The 6442-nt window shown below is 40.8% G+C and overlaps 1 non-coding gene and 2 pseudogenes across 1 annotated transcript; 1 reads left to right on the top strand and 2 right to left on the bottom strand.

Moving 5' to 3' along the window:
• Positions 1 to 2743: 2743 nt before the first annotated feature.
• LOC120038361 lies at positions 2744 to 2897 on the top strand (annotated as a pseudogene).
• Positions 2898 to 3823: 926 nt separating this feature from the next.
• LOC120038358 lies at positions 3824 to 3973 on the bottom strand (annotated as a pseudogene).
• Positions 3974 to 6140: 2167 nt separating this feature from the next.
• On the bottom strand, positions 6141 to 6259 carry LOC120038363. The gene has a single exon (XR_005475036.1). It is a non-coding gene; the product is annotated as a 5S ribosomal RNA (ribosomal RNA).
• Between the last annotated feature and the right edge of the window lie 183 nt (positions 6260 to 6442).

Genomic DNA, 6442 nt, shown 5'->3' with positions numbered 1-6442 from the left:
ATGAAGTGTTTTGATGTGTATGGGAGAGCTTCTGGGGCTAAGGTGAATGTAGAAAAGTCACAAATGTTATGTGCTGATGATAATGTTATAAGTACATGTAACATTCCTTTTAAGACTGTTAAGGGGCATGTGAGAATTTTAGGTGTGAATATTGGGGTAGATGAGCGGGAGGCGAGGGACTTAACTTGGACAGGGTTGATTAATAAAATAAAGACGACTTTAAATTGTTGGAAACAAAGGAAATTAAAATTGAGGGGGAAAGTGGTGGTGGTGAATGCATTGTTGATGTCCAAATGTGTGTATACCTTAGGGGTTATGGACATGCCGGAATGGGTTCTGAAGGGAATTAATAATTTAGTGTCTGATTTCCTGTGGGGTGGGAAGGGGGTGAAGATTGCTCACGATGTGATGATAGCAAATTATGATAGGGGTGGGTTGAGATTAATAGATCTGGAAGTGAAGTTAAAAGCCATGAGGGTTAAGAGAGTGCAACGGTTTTTGTATGGGGAGGAGGGTCAGGGGTGGAAGGAGTTTTTCAGACATTGGTTGCATAGGAGTGGAGGTTGTGGGGATTACGGGTTGTTAATGTGTTTTAAGCCTAGCATGTATGCAGAGGTGCCTGAGTTTTACCAGGAGGTGTTCAGGGCCTGGGCAGAGTTCTTACCGCAGGTAAGTTATGAGTGTGACTCTGTAGGGGTGATTTTGAATATACCAGTTTTTCTGAACCCAATGCTGAAATCAGAGGGAAAGATGATGGAGAGTAAGGTAATAATGAAGGCAGGCATGATAAGAGTGAGGGACTTTAGGTATGAGGTGGTGCCGGGGTTCCTGCCTGATCAGGCGATCGTAGATACTGTCTGGGGTATAGATGAAGATGTCAGAAAAGGGACGGTGTTGCGAATGTATGAGAGGATAAAGGAGTGTGTTCCAGGGGAGTGGGTGAGGCTGCTGGACAATCATTTGAGTAATGGAGTCTTAGAGACCTTGCCTGAGATGAAGGTGAAATGTGGAGAAACCATGCAAGCCTTATCCTCTACTCAGGTGAGGGCCTTATACTGGGCGATTATTACCAGGAAGGTCAGAGCGCCGGCATCGGAGAAAGTGTGGAGGCAAGTTTTTCCAGGGATGGAAGTTGAGACGTTGTGGGAAAACATGGTAGTGAGGCTCAACAGTCTAGAATGTACCCATTTTGACTTTATGTTGAGGCACAACCGTGTTTTTACTAAGGTGGTGTTACATCAGGTAGACAGGTCAGTGTCTCGTGTGTGTGATGTATGTAGAGATGAGGATGAAAATCTGATGCACATGATGTTTGAATGTGTTGATGTGGCTGGGTTTTATGTGAGGTTGAGGGAAATGTTAGAAAGGTACTGGGGAGAAGAGATAATAGGTGGGGTTGATTGGAGGTGGTTGGTATTGTTTGGAGTGGGTCAGCATGTGAGGGGGGTGAATATTGTATTGTTGAATTTTATGCTATCACATGCAAGGTATGCGGTATATTCTAGGAGGAACTTGGCAAGGTTTGAGGGAAAGAGGGTGACAGTGTGGAAGGTATTTGAAGGATTGATAAGGAAGGATGTAGATTTGATGTATAGGTCTAAGCAGGAGGATTTTGAGAAGGTGTTTATGAAGGATTGTGGATTTATTACTGTGGGGGAGGATGGTGGTTTGGTGTATGGGTTTTGATGTGTAAAGTGTTGGAGATATTATTTTTTATTTATTTTTATTTTTATTTTAATTTTTTTGTGGAATTTGTCTTAATAAAGTCTTGTATGCATTGGTTGTATAATTCTGGTATTTTAATTTCTTTGGGTTTTTTGATTTGATAGGGGGTGAATTGTTTGCCTGCCTATGTTTAGAAATGTATTGATTGAAATGGTTTTTGCATATTGAATTTGTAAATATTGTAAAACAAGAATTTTTTATAATAAAAAAAAAAAAAAAAAAAAAAAAATACGCCCGATCTCGTCTGATCTCGGAAGCTAAGCAGGCTCGGGCCTGGTTAGTACTTGGATGGGAGACCGCCTGGGAATACCAGGTGCTGTAAGCCTTTTGTCCACTAGGGGGTGTGGCATTATTTCATCAGCAACACTGCCTTGTAGTAAGCATTTGATGCTGAATTGACTAAATGCAGCTTCTATGGTCTAGTCTCCCCTGCCCTTTTAATACGATCAAAGTTCCTTGTGTTGTCAGGGAGCAACTGCCTTTTATTTACAAGACAAATAAGAATATTGTTACTGAATGCAGCTTGTGTGTGCTTTGTGCTCCCTCGCCCTGTTCAAATGATCAAAGGAAATAATGCTGGTGAGGAGTGGAACTGGACTGGTGTCTGATGGCCCTGTGTTTTCCATGTTGGAATTACAACCCTTCTTTTATGGAGTAAATCAAAAGCACAAGAGAATGTGAGATGTTATCGATAATAAATCAATTGGTTTCATGCATTTGTCTGTGTGTGTGTGTGTGTGTCTGAATGTGATTGTATTTCGTCATATCGCAAACATTTGTGATATCAGATAGGTTAAGATATTAAAAAGTAATTGGTGATTTTTTCGACAGTGTTGCATGATGGGAATCTAGTGGTTCACTGATATAATCTAGTAAACAAAATAAACTACTTTTTCACCACTCTGTGTGCAAGTGCATTCCTAAACGGCATTTAACGCAGGTCGATGTGATATGATATTATCAGAACACAAAGTGGTTCCCGTTAGCGGAAAATGTTGGCATTGGAGAGACTTGCCCTCCACTAAGCAGAAGAGAAACCGCCATAAAGAAGGTGGTTCACCCAGTGTGAGCCTCAGCCATTGCACTCTGGCTGTGCTGACCCCTTGCGAATGTTCCAAATTTGGGAATCTCGAATGCAAAATTTATAGTAGTGGTACTTTGCGCTTTACCCTGATGTCTTTGTTAATGATAAACCATTGCTTGGTGTTATATATAATAAATATACATCTAGCTTATGCATACAAACCATATCTACATATATATGAACATACATATAGCTTGTGCATACAGTACCATTGGGTTAGCTAACTCAATGGTCAGACTAGTTAACCTTTAGATAACTCCTGTTTTAGTGTCATCTGGCTGCGCTAGAGACTGTGTGTGACCATAGGATTAAAAGCTTGTACAACACACCCCATGACTAAAAACACAAGACTGCTGAGGCACCGAACAGGATACCCCATTGTCACAAAACTGCTGACCGCACTGAACAGTTATGAAGCGCCAAACTAAACCGCCTGACTTAAGTAATTGCTCACATCCCTCTAACTCAGGAAACACCCTAGCCCATCTCATGACTCTTGGACACACAAAGAGTTACATCGCATGAACCCAAACACACAAACACATTATCTCCCCTCTCTACTGGTCGGGTGCCAAGAGCAGAGGACTCTGCTGTGCACCAATGGGGCCCCTGTTCTGGCCAGAGCAGACCCGCCTCCAACTCTTCAGGACCAGTCAGGAGAACAGAACCACAAGAATCAACCTACGTCATTCAATGTATAAAATGTAATGCACACCATGTTTAGGGACTCTCTTCCGCTAGTTCCCTCTGAGCTAAACGAACGAGTCCGTGCACGCTTTGCAAGATATCTTTGACTCTGAATAAACTGCCTTTACTATATCTAAGTCCACCCTGTCCAGCGTCTCAACTTGGTCTCCTTCTCATGTAACTGTATCATCAACACCACCTTTCGATTGGTCCACAAAGTCTCCTTCACAACTGACTTCAAAGATCTCCATAAGCACAGTCAGTTGACTCAAGTCATCCTTAAGCCTGCCGCCAAGCAACGGTTTATCATTAACAAAGACATCAGGGTAAAGCGCAAACGAGCACTACCATAAATTTTGCAATCGAGATTCCCACATTTGGAAAATTCGCAAGGGGTCAGCACAGCCAGAGTGCAATGGCTGAGCCCCACACCGGGTGAACCACCTTCTTGATCACGGTATCTCTTCTGCTTAGTGGAGGAAAAGTGTCTCCAGTGCCAACATTTTCCGCTAACGGTAACCACTTTGTGTTCTGATAATATCATATCACATCGACCTGCGTTAACTTCTACTTCCTCAGAAAACAGGGTCCGGGAGCACCCCCCACCACCCCCACCAGTAAAAAAGCTGACTAGCATAGCTAGCATAGCGTCACAAGTAAATAATAGCATCTAAATATCATTAAATCACAAGTCCAAGACACCAGATGAAAGATACACTTCTTGTGAATCCAGCAATCATTTCTGATTTTTAAAATGTTTTACAGGGAAGACACAATATGTAAATCTATTAGCTAACCACGTTAGCAAAAGACACCATTTTTCTTAGTCCACCATTTTTTCTCTCCACCAGTAGCTATCACCAATTCGACCAAATAAAGATATTGATAGCCACTAACCAAGAAAAAACTTCATCAGATGACAGTCTGATAACCTATGCTATACAATAAATATGTTTTGTTAGAAAAATGTGCATATTTCAGGTATAAATCATCGTTTACAATTGCACCCACCATCACAACTCGACTAGAATAAATACAGAGAGCAACGTGTATTACCTAATTACTAATCATAAAACATTTCTTAAAAATACACAGCGTACAGTAATTGAAAGACACAGATCCTGTGAATCCAGACAATATTTCAGATTTTCTAAGTGTTTTACAGCGAAAACACAATAAATCGTTATATTAGCATACCACATGTGCAAACATTACCCCAGCATTGATTCAAGGCAAAAACAGTGATAGCGTTATCACCACCAAAATATATTAATTTTTTCACTAACCTTCTCAGAATTCTTCCGATGACACTCCTGTAATATCATATTACACAATCCATATAGAGTTTGATCGAAAATGTGCATATTTAGCGGCACAAATCGTGCTTACACAATGGAAATACTGTCCAACTACTCAAGCAATCTGCCCGGCGCCATCTTGGAAAGACACCTATTTTTATCGAAAACTATTCATAAACTTGACTAAAAAAATACAAGTTGGACAGCAATTGAAAGACAAATTAGTTCTTAATGCAATCGCTGAATTACATTTTTAAAATTATCCTTACTGTGCAATACAGGGTGCGCCAAAGCGAAGCTACCCCAAAAAAAATGGCGGAATATGCGTTTAACATTTTTCAACAGAACAACGATTTATCATCATAAATAGTTCTTACTATTAGCTGAGCTTCCATCAGAATCTTGGGCAATGTATCCTTTCTCCGGTCTAATCGTCTTTTGGTCGAAAGATGTCCTCTTGTCCTGTCGAAATGGCCACTAACGTTCGGCATGTACTGGAAAAGTGTCCAACTCTTGAAAGTGCGTCACAAAGAAATGTCAGAAAATCGCAATAAACGGATATAAATTGCTATAAATTGGTTTAAATTAACTACCTTATGATGTCTTTAACACCTATAACGAATAAAAACATGACCCGGGATATAGAAGTGGCTAAACCAAAGCTTGGAAGGAGGCCAGTCCGACGTCCACTCTGCGTCGAGCGCACGGCTGAAAAGAAAGGCACTTCCGCCCCAGGCTCTAATATAAACTTGTAAGTCGCTCTGGATAAGAGCGTCTGCTAAATGACTTAAATGTAAATGTAAATAAAGTCCCAGATTGCGCAATCGACCCCATTCAAATTGTCACCACTTACTGACATCTAGAGGAAGGCGTAGGCAGTGTTTGTAGCCCCACAGCATTCACAGGGACTTATAAACTGACCTGGGAACAGAGGCCAAGATTTCTGAAATCTCACTCCCTGGCAGGAAAAGTGCTGTAGAATGAGTTCTGTTTCACTCAGAGACATAATTCCAACAGTTTTAGAAACTAGAGAGTGTTTTCTATCCAATAATAATAATAATATGCATATTGTACGAGCAAGAATTGAGTACTAGGCAGTTTAATTTGGAAACGTCAAGATATGGAGTAAATCAAAAGCACAAGAGAATGTGAGATGTTATCGATAATAAATCAATTGGTTTCATGCATTTGTCTGTGTGTGTGTGTGTGTCTGAATGTGATTGTATTTCGTCATATCGCAAACATTTGTGATATCAGATAAGCTGCATTTAGTCAATTCAGCATCAAATGCTTACTACAAGGCAGTGTTGCTGATGAAATAATGCCACACCCCCTAGTGGACAAAAGGCTTACAGCACCTGGTATTCCTAGGCGGTCTCCCATCCAAGTACTAACCAGGCCCGAGCCTGCTTAGCTTCCGAGATCAGACGAGATCAGGCGTATTCAGGCTGGTATGGCCATAAGCGAAGGCACATCTCTTGGTACACCATATAAAGTCAAAGTGAGTCTGATAAACAGACATTGCATTCTCACCAATTAGATAAGCAGCTTGAACTTTGGCTCACTCAAAAAGTGGAAGAAATTACATATACTGTAGCCATCACTTTTTAGCACAGATAGTTGGATGAAATACAAACAAACCTTGCTA

The sequence above is a fragment of the Salvelinus namaycush genome, unplaced genomic scaffold (assembly GCF_016432855.1).
Source record: "Salvelinus namaycush isolate Seneca unplaced genomic scaffold, SaNama_1.0 Scaffold2155, whole genome shotgun sequence".
NCBI classification, from domain to species: domain Eukaryota; kingdom Metazoa; phylum Chordata; class Actinopteri; order Salmoniformes; family Salmonidae; genus Salvelinus; species Salvelinus namaycush.
This window is presented reverse-complemented; position numbering and strand designations above follow the sequence as displayed.